Source organism: Panulirus ornatus, chromosome 20 (genome assembly GCF_036320965.1).
Source record: "Panulirus ornatus isolate Po-2019 chromosome 20, ASM3632096v1, whole genome shotgun sequence".
Taxonomy (NCBI): Eukaryota; Metazoa; Arthropoda; class Malacostraca; order Decapoda; family Palinuridae; genus Panulirus; species Panulirus ornatus.
The window spans coordinates 10,724,832-10,735,020 of NC_092243.1; the positions used below are offsets into that span (position 1 = coordinate 10,724,832).

The 10,189-nt window shown below is 41.5% G+C and overlaps 1 protein-coding gene across 4 annotated transcripts in view; it reads right to left on the reverse strand.

The window, feature by feature from the left end:
- LOC139755924 (uncharacterized) overlaps window positions 1-10,189 on the reverse strand; it is a 127,210-nt gene that overhangs the window by 105,768 nt on the left and 11,253 nt on the right. Inside the window, exon 1 of one of the 4 annotated variants that reach the window (XM_071674690.1) lies at window positions 5,405-6,089. The exons of 2 other annotated variants lie outside the window; for them this stretch is intronic. The gene's annotated coding sequence lies outside the window, so the exon portion shown is untranslated. Of the gene's footprint in view, window positions 1-5,404; window positions 6,090-10,189 lie in introns of those variants that run through there. One more of the 4 variants, XM_071674684.1, reaches the window with a different exon arrangement.

Consider the following 10,189-nt stretch of genomic DNA (forward strand, 5'->3'; position numbering starts at 1 on the left):
CATTCAATGGTTGTTCTTCCCGCCCGAACATCGCTCAGTCAAACGACATCTCTCCTAATCAGCTCTCCAGACACACACATTCCACCGTACCTTCTAGCTTGCCCAGAAAGTAACCAAACTCAGTAAAAGATCTTATACTGATGATATTCCTTCTCTGAATCGTTTGCATGTGGTTGGGCATATGCTTCTTCAGTACCCTTCAGTGTTCTACAGATCATATTCGTCAGAGAGATGTATGTAGATCAGTGGAACTATCCAGGCGCCTGTGTGTTTGACTGTATCGTCTGCAACAGTTCGTGTGTGTGAATGAATACATGTACGAGTGTATAATAATATTCAACAATGTGTGTATGTGTACATATGTTCGTATGTGTATTGATATATCCATTCTCCAATTATGTTAATGTAGATTGTTTACCGAAGCTCGTTGAAAGTAGTGAGTGGCTGAGAGGATGAAGTCATGTAACAGAGCATTAGATTAGGAAGGAGCAGTGTGGCCTCAGAAGTGGAAGAGGATGTGTGGATCAGGTGTTTGCTTTAGAAAATGTGTGAGAAATACTTAAGGTAACAAATGGATTTCTTTTAGGCATTTATGGATCCGGAGAAGGCATATGATACGACGGAAAGAGACGTCTCGGGGAAGGTTATAAGCATATATGGTGTGGGAGGAAAGCTACTACAAGCAGTAGAATGTTTTCATCAAGGGTGTTAGGCGTGTGTACGAGTAGGAAGGATAGAGAGTGAGTGGTTCCAAGTGAAGGTCGGTCTGCGACAGGGGTGAGTGATGTCACCATGGCTGTTTGATTTGTGTATGGATGGGATGGTGAGGGAGGTAAATGCAAGTCTTAGAGAGAGGGACGATTATGCAGTCTGAAGGAGATAAGATGGCCTGGGAATTGAATAAGTTGTTGTTTGCTGATGATACAGCACTGGCGGCAGATTCGAGCGAGAAAGCGCAAAAGTTGGGAACTGAGTTTGAAAGAGTTTGTGTAAGGAGGAAGCTGAGAGTAAATGTGAATAAAAGTTATCAGTTTTTAGAAAGGTTGAGGGACAGGTTAGTTTGGGTGTGAGTCTGAATTGCGAAAACTTGGAGGAAAAGTGTTTTAGGTTCTTGGGATGGACATGGCAACGAATGGAATCATCAAAGCGGAAGTGTGTCATAGGATGGGTTAGGGGGTGAAAATTCTGGGAGCGCTGAAGAGTGTTTGGAGAGGACGTTGTCTAGGAGGCACAAATTGGTATGCTTGAAGGTATAGTAGTCCTAACAATACTATATATATATATATATATATATATATAATATATATATATATATATATATATATATATATATATATATATATATATATATATATATATATATATATGCGATTCATGGACTACGTACAAGGCTGTGCGTAGGATGATGGATGTGTTAGAAATGAAATGCTTGAGGACAATATGAGGTGGGAGGTGGTTTGAGTAAGTAATGAAAGGGTAATAAAGATGTGTGGTAATCAAAAGAATGGATGGTTGAGAGAGCAGAAGAGGATGTGCTGAAATGGTTTGAACATATGGAGAGAATGAGTGAGGAAAGGTCGACAAAGAGGAGTGGAGGGGACATGGAGAACCGAAAACCCAACTGGGGACAGAAAGATTGAGTGAAAAAGATTTCGAGTGCTCGGGAAATGAATATGCAGGATGGCAAACGACGTGCATGAGATAGAGCGAATTGGAGCGATGTGGTATATTGGGGTCGATTTGTCTACGGACTGAACAGGCGCATATGAAGCAACCTCATATTACCAAAGATCTCTCTTATCCTATCATTACTTACTCGATCAATCCTCCTCTCACCAAATATTGTCTTCAAACACTTCATTTCGAAGACATGCGCCGTCCTCCGTACATTCTTATCTGTAACCCATGCCTCGCACCTATGCAACATCGTTAGGAGCACTATACATTCAAACACATCCATTTTCCCCCATCTCGTTCCACACATTCTTCAATTCTCTCAAAACCCTCGCCCCCTCACCCACCTTGTGACTCACGTGAGCTCTCATGGTTCCGTTCGCTGCCATGTCTACTCCCAGGTATCTAAAACATCCCACTTTCTCTAGATTTTCTCCATTCAGACTCACTCCCACTTACCAACCTGTCCCTTAACCCTACTAAACCTTACAATTATTCACATCTATTCTTAACTTCCTCCTTTCACACATTTTCCCAAAGTCAGATACCAACTTCTGCAACTTTTCACTAAAATCTGCGTCATCAGCAAACAACGATTGACTAATTCCCCAGCTCCCCCATCTGTTCCTTCCTTTATAAAGTATTGCAAAAGAGGAAGACTTTTGCCCCCTTCCCCCCAGCTCCAGCTCCTCCTAGACGCCTTATACGACAATCAGGAGATACATGGGAAGTATTCTCTCTCCCCCATCCCCAGGGATAATATTTAGATATATCACATTGGGGAAGAGCAGTGTGGTTTCAGAAGTGGTAGAGGATGTGTGGATCAGGTGGTTGCTTTGAAAAATATATGTGAGAAATACTTAGAAAAGCAAATGGATTTGTATGTAGCATTTATGGATCTGGAGAAGGCATATGATAGAGTTGATAGAGATGCTCTGCGGAAGGTATTAAGAATATATGGTGTGGGAGGCAAGTTGTTAGAAGCAGTGAAAAGTTTTTATCGAGGATGTAAGGCATGTGTACGTGTAGGAAGAGAGGAAAGTGATTGGTTCTCAGTGAATGGTGGTTTGCGGCAGGGGTGTGTGATGTCTCCATGGTTGTTTAATTTGTTTATGGATGGGGTTGTTAGGGAGGTGAATGCAAGAGTTTTGGAAAGAGGGGCGAGTATGCAGTCTGTTGTGGATGAGAGAGCTTGGGAAGTGAGTCAGTTGTTGTTCGCTGATGATACAGCGCTGGAGGCTGATTCGTGTGAGAAACTGCAGAAGCTGGTGACTGAGTTTGGTAAAGTGTGTGAAAGAAGAAAGCTGAGAGTAAATGTGAATAAGAGCAATGTTATTAGTTAGGTACAGTAGGGTTGAGGGACAAGTCAAGTAGGAGGTAAGTTTGAATGGAGAAAAGCTGGAGGAAGTGAAGTGTTTTAGATATCTGGAAGTGGATTTGGTAGCGGATGGAACCATGGAGGGGGAAATGAATCATAGGGTGGGGGAGGGGGCGAAAGTTCTGGGGGCTTTGAAGAATGTGGAATGTGTGGAAGTCGAGAACGTTATCTCGGAAAGCAAAACTGGGTATGTTTGCAGGAATAGTGGTTCCAACAATGCTATATGGTTGGGAGGCGTGGGCTATAGATAGAGTTGTGCGGAGGAGGGTGGATGTGCTGGAAATGAGATATCTGAGGACAATATGTGGTGTGAGGTGGTTTGATCGAGTAAGTAATGAAAGGGTAAGAGAGATGTGTGGTAATAAAAAGAGTGTGGTTGAGAGAGCAGAAGAGGGTGTTTTGAAGTGGTTTGGTCACAAGGAGAGAATAAGTGAGGAAAGATTGGCCAAGAGGATATATATGTCAGAGGTGAAGGGGACGAGGAGAAGTGGGAGACCAAATTGGAGGTGGAAAGATGGAGTGAAAAATATTTTGAGCGATCAGGGCCTGAACATGCAGGAGGGTGGAAGGCATGCAAGGAATATAGTGAATTGGACCGATGTGGTATACCGGGGTGGACGTGCTGTCAATGGATTGAACCAGGGCATGTGAAGCGTCTGGGGTAAACCATGGAAAGTTTTGTGGGGCCTGGATGTGGAAAGGGAGCTGTGGTTTCGGTGCATTATACATGACAGATATATATATATATATATATATATATATATATATATATATATATCTTTTTTTTTTTTTGCTTTGTCGCTGTCTCCCGCGTTTGCGAGGTAGCGCAAGGAAACAGACGAAAGAAATGGCCCAACCCACCCCCATACACCTGTATATACATACGTCCACACACGCAAAATATACATACCTACACAGCTTTCCATGGTTTACCCCAGACGCTTCACATGCCCCGATTTAATCCACTGACAGCACGTCAACCCCGGTATACCACATCGCTCCAATTCACTCTATTCCTTGCCCTCCTTTCACCCTCCTGCATGTTCAGGCCCCGATCACACAAAATCTTTTTCACTCCATCTTTCCACCTCCAATTTGGTCTCCCTCTTCTCCTCGTTCCCTCCACCTCCGACACATATATCCTCTTGGTCAATCTTTCCTCACTCATTCTCTCCATGTGCCCAAACCATTTCAAAACACCCTCTTCTGCTCTCTCAACCACGCTCTTTTTATTTCCACACATCTCTCTTACCCTTACGTTACTTACTCGATCAAACCACCTCACACCACACATTGTCCTCAAACATCTCATTTCCAGCACATCCATCCTCCTGCGCACAACTCTATCCATAGCCCACGCCTCGCAACCATACAACATTGTTGGAACCACTATTCCTTCAAACATACTCATTTTTGCTTTCCGAGATAATGTTCTCGACTTCCACACATTCTTCAAGGCTCCCAGAATTTTCGCCCCCTCCCCCACCCTATGATCCACTTCCGCTTCCATGGTTCCATCCGCTGCCAGATCCACTCCCAGATATCTAAAACACTTCACTTCCTCCAGTTTTTCTCCATTCAAACTCACCTCCCAATTGACTTGACCCTCAACCCTACTGTACCTAATAACCTTGCTCTTATTCACATTTACTCTTAACTTTCTTCTTCCACACACTTTACCAAACTCAGTCACCAGCTTCTGCAGTTTCTCACATGAATCAGCCACCAACGCTGTATCATCAGCGAACAACAACTGACTCACTTCCCAAGCTCTCTCATCCCCAACAGACTTCATACTTGCCCCTCTTTCCAAAACTCTTGCATTCACCTCCCTAACAACCCCATCCATAAACAAATTAAACAACCATGGAGACATCACATACCCCTGCCGCAAACCTACATTCACTGAGAACCAATCATTTTCCTCTCTTCCTACACGTACACATGCCTTACATCCTCGATAAAAACTTTTCACTGCTTCTAACAACTTGCCTCCCACACCATATATATATATATATATATATATATATATATATATATATATATATATATATATATATATATATATATATATATATATATGGTATATATATACACGTTGAATGTATAAGTATGTATATATGCGTGTGTGCACGTGTATGTATATACATGTGTATGTGGGTGGGTTGGGCCATTCTTTCGTCTTTCCTTGCGCTACCTCGCTAATGCGGGAAACAGCGTCAAAGTATGATAATGAAAGATATATAAATATATACATGAGTGTGTTTGTGTGCAAAGATTATAGAGAGCCACAGTATCCAACCGCGTCAAGTTATGATTATTAAGATAATAGACAACATGATAACTACTTACTTGGCTCAGCGTTGATTCAGTGACTTAGAGAGGTCACTGTAACGACCTTAGGTCGTTATTCGTTCTGCTCACAAGATCACATGCTTCTCCATAAAGCTAAATTAACGGAAGATCGGGTCGTTTGTTAATCCAGTTCTGTGATGCGAGACTGTTTTTCAAGAACTCCTCATAGTTTTTTTTTTTGACACGTCAGCTGAACTTTGTTCCACGTCTGTAATGAGGTCACAATATACACACACAGCGCATGCACACGCATAGACCTACATCTCCAAGGCACAAAATACGGGCGTCCACCATATCAGGCGCTCACGATGAGCACTCACACATCACCAGACGACACCTTAGATTTGGCGCCAACACGATAACACACGTCTGCATCACCAGACGTCTATATTACCAGACGTCGGCTCTATCAATGGCCCGTATGGGAGTGCACGCGCGACAAAACAGCTGGCAACTGTTGTCCTACGGCTACAAGTCCCGCTGAGAGTTCCACGCCTCTGAACCAAACAATTCTACTCTATCTCTGCATCCATCGGCTATTCTTTATCCTTCACAAGAGAAACCGGTTTTGTTCCCAGCGTTAGAGTAGGGAGGATACGCGTGTGAGATATGGTGAGGCGAAGCTTCCTCGGGGGTTGAATGTGAACTTAAACGTCCGCCAAAAGCGGCGTGGGCGGAAGAAAACCCGTTAGACCGTTAGGGTCCGAGTGAACTCCACGCCATCCATCCTCAGACTGTTTAAAAGACGCGCTCGCGTAGTGAGGCAAGTGACGCCATGAGTGTGGACCAACACCATTTTATACCTATGGCTGAAATGTGTGAGAGTAATAGATCTGATTAAATCAAGTGGTTAGAAAATGACGATGTGGCATAGTAAAGCAATGCCGTGTTGGGAATGATGATAAACATTGTTTTAAACGGTATTGTCACCAATTTGTTTGAGTGGTACACTAAAACTGTACTTAAGACGTATCAATATCTACATCATTAATTCCTTTATTTTTTTTGTTTCATTTGGTTCATAGAACGTTTTCTGGTCCAGGAAATGAGTACCTGGCATAGGCTAGGGGAGTGTGTTTGTACATACATGCATACATACATAAGAGCAAAGATATGGTGTGTGTATATATATATATATATATATATATATATATATATATATATATATATATATATATATATATATTATATATATATATATATATATATATATAATATATATATATATATATATATATATATATATATATATATATATATATATATATATATATATATGATCACACTTGTCCATGATGATAGTATGAAGGTGAAATCGCACTTCAGTAGCTCATACAATTTCCTTTAAAATGTAATTTTTCTATACATGTTGCACGACATGTTTCGTGGAGACAATCCACCTCAACAGGTGCCAGTACTTAACACAAGTTATTTCAATCCCAACATCACACTTGGTTACCGCCGTCGACACCACTCTTTCTGTGTTGATAAACGGGGCAATACGAGTGTAAAACTCTCTCTCCGTAACATAATAATAATCACACACACACACACACACACACACACACACACACACACACACACACACACAACACACACACACACACATACACATCACACTACAACCTAACGTCCTCCAGGCATCCAAAGACTTCAAACTTCTTTGGTGTCACTCTATCGATCTCTTCCTTCTCCCTTCGACTGAGATCCGTCATATCATCTGATCTCAGGAAAGTCTATGCCACCTTCATTTTACCTAGGTTCACTTATGCTTCCCCCAGCCTGTTCTTCCTGCCTTACAAGCTACAGAGACGCGACAACTGGAAAGAGTGGCGAAAAAGAGTATTGCTCGCCCCCCACCACCACCACACATCGCTTACCAAACAGGCGTTCGTCTCGCTTTAACCTGCCCACCCTCTACGTCCGACACCAGCAACTCACGCGACAGTTTGGTAATAGACTACTGACCCTCCTCCACCCTCCGCCCAGCAGAATGGTCACTCTTACCACACTCGACTCCTACCAGTCAGAACTCGTAAGGACAAATATGATATAAAAACCGTCCCATACCCCCACCCATCCACCGCTGTCAGCGTCGTAAACAACCCATGAATTAGTGCACAGCTAAACAAGTCAACAGAATCCTGCCTCGGGTGGACGTCGGAAAAGCTTAAGATATCAGGACTCACGTTGGGACATATTTACTGGCGGAGGCGCCCTAAGGGCGGCTTGGAGAGTCTAGAGAGTCACATCGCCAAGACTTCAAGTATCCAGTGGCACGTCTGTTGTCTAGTGGTGTAATCAACTGCCAGACTGACTTACTGCGTCGATACTTGGGTATTTCAGAGGCGATGCGATCAGGTCTATGAGAGTACGTAGGTTGTTGTGTGTGAGGTGTTGTCTAAGTCTGTTGTTTCAGATCCTTTCCAATGTCTTCCCGATGGGCTAATAGGTCTGTAGCTCATTCCCGATGGACTCAAGTTAGGCTAATAGGTCTGTAGCTCATTCCTGATGGACTCAAGTTAGGCTAATAGGTCTGTAACTCATTCCCGATGGACTCAAGTTAGGCTAATAGGTCTGTAACTCATTCCCGATGGACTCAAGTTAGGCTAATAGGTCTGTAACTCATTCCCGATGGACTCAAGTTAGGCTAATAGGTCTGTAACTCATTCCCGATGGACTCAAGTTAGGCTAATAGGTCTGTAGCTCATTCCCGATGGACTCAAGTTAGGCTAACAGGTCTGTAACTCATTCCCGATGGACTCAAGTTAGGCTAATAGGTCTGTAACTCATTCCCGATGGACTCAAGTTAGGCTAATAGGTCTGTAGCTCATTGGGTCTCTGCTTGAGTTGTTGGACTTAGGCATCATGGTGGTCGTTGCTGTTTTGAAAGTCGCGGGGAAATAGGCTGGGCTAGTGCCGCGTGAAGAGGGGGGGGAGTGTCAGAAGGTGGCTGTCGGCCCCTTGTGTTGATGCGGGGCACCGATCAACACTGTTAGGGCTGCATACATATGATCTCCCTCCCTCATATAGTGGCTAAAGTAATATGTTCTTAATTGCAAGATATACTATTCCCAATATATCAAATATATCAACTAGGAGTCAAAGATACTATACAGGTTAGATAGATATGACAACACTGGGTACACTGGCGACCATCTGTGTGTGTTTGTCTTGCTCAATAAGGACATGGCGGCGCGATAACAATGTAGTTTTAGTGAACAAGCTGAACAATATCAATGTTAATTTTGATTTCAAACTTGTTACCTTTGATATTTCCTCACTGAGGGAATGGGTAACCCTTTCACCTATACTAAGTAATCTTTATATACAATTCTTTGAAACAAAATTACTAAAGGATATCGTACCTTCTAATGCAATTTAGTTTAGCTATGTATATGATGTTCTTTTTGTTTGTCCAGTACAAGAAAATTTGCAGACATTTCTCTCCTTACTTAAAATTTTAGTACCTTATATCAAATTTACTGTAGAAATTGAAAATAATGGTATGTTACCATTTTTAAATTACATGATCCATAGGCAAGAAAGCAAGTTTAAGTTTAGCATATACAGAAAACCTACCAATGTATGCTCATATATCCATTATTACGCATCTCAACATAACAGAGTTAAATTATCATCATTTCAATCTATGTTTCTCAGGGTATTACGTATTTGTAGTCCAGAGTTTATCGATGATGAGTTTGAGAAGATATGTTCTATTGGATCTAAGTTAAAGTACCCGAGATCTTTCATTGATAAATCCCTTAAGTTGCAAAGAAATCATTTAATAGAGTTATACCCAAACCTCCCATTGACACCAGGAATCTTTTAGTTCTCCCTTTTGATAATAATTTTACTTTACTTCCCATGTTGTTTGAATCCTTTAATATAAATATTGCCTTCGGCAACAATAAGACTGTAAAGAATATTTTAATCAGGAACTCAACCAGAAAATTCTCCTGGATGCATCTATAAAGAGCTATGTAGAAATTGTGATAAGTTTTGTGTTGGGCAGGCTGGTAAGGACCTTTCTGTTAGACTTAAGCAACATAAATATAGTATAAGAACAGGACAAGAATAAAGTGCCTTGTTTAATCACGTTAAAAACTATGATCATTTTATTGACTGGAGTAATGCCATATCAGTTATTAACTGTAACTCCAGTACCACGAGAAATATCATTGAATCTTTTATTATTGAATTTACAAAGAATTATAATCTTAATATTAGTGAAGGTCTATACAAATTGGATAGCTTTATTGTTGATCAAATTTGTAAACAATTCTCCTTCTTGCCTACTTAATAAGTTTACGATACGCTCGTTGTCTGTCTTGGACACACTTGTTTACCAAATTGCGTCCTAGCTACGTCTCTTCGTTTTATAGCAACTGACTTATATTTTTTTCTTGTATCTCCCCTGATGATATGAATATTACATGAAAGTGCACTTTGGAACCTATCGTGTTTTATTTTCCCCGTGGACCCATAGGCATATACTTGATCACAGGCAAAATTTCAAATTTTTTTGAAAACCTCTACAAATCTTACCTTTGGCTCCACAAGATAATGATCAAACATCCCTCCAATTGCCCCTCTCAGCACATTAGCATTCAAAAGTCTCTCTTTCAAGCGTCTATCAGTTAACACGATATATATCCCCCAACACGATGTTGGTCTTGAGGGAGTTCGATGTTGGTCTTGAGGGAGTTCGATGTTGGTCTTGAGGGAGTTCGATGTTGGTCTTGAGGGAGTTCGATGTTGGTCTTGAGGGAGTTCGAT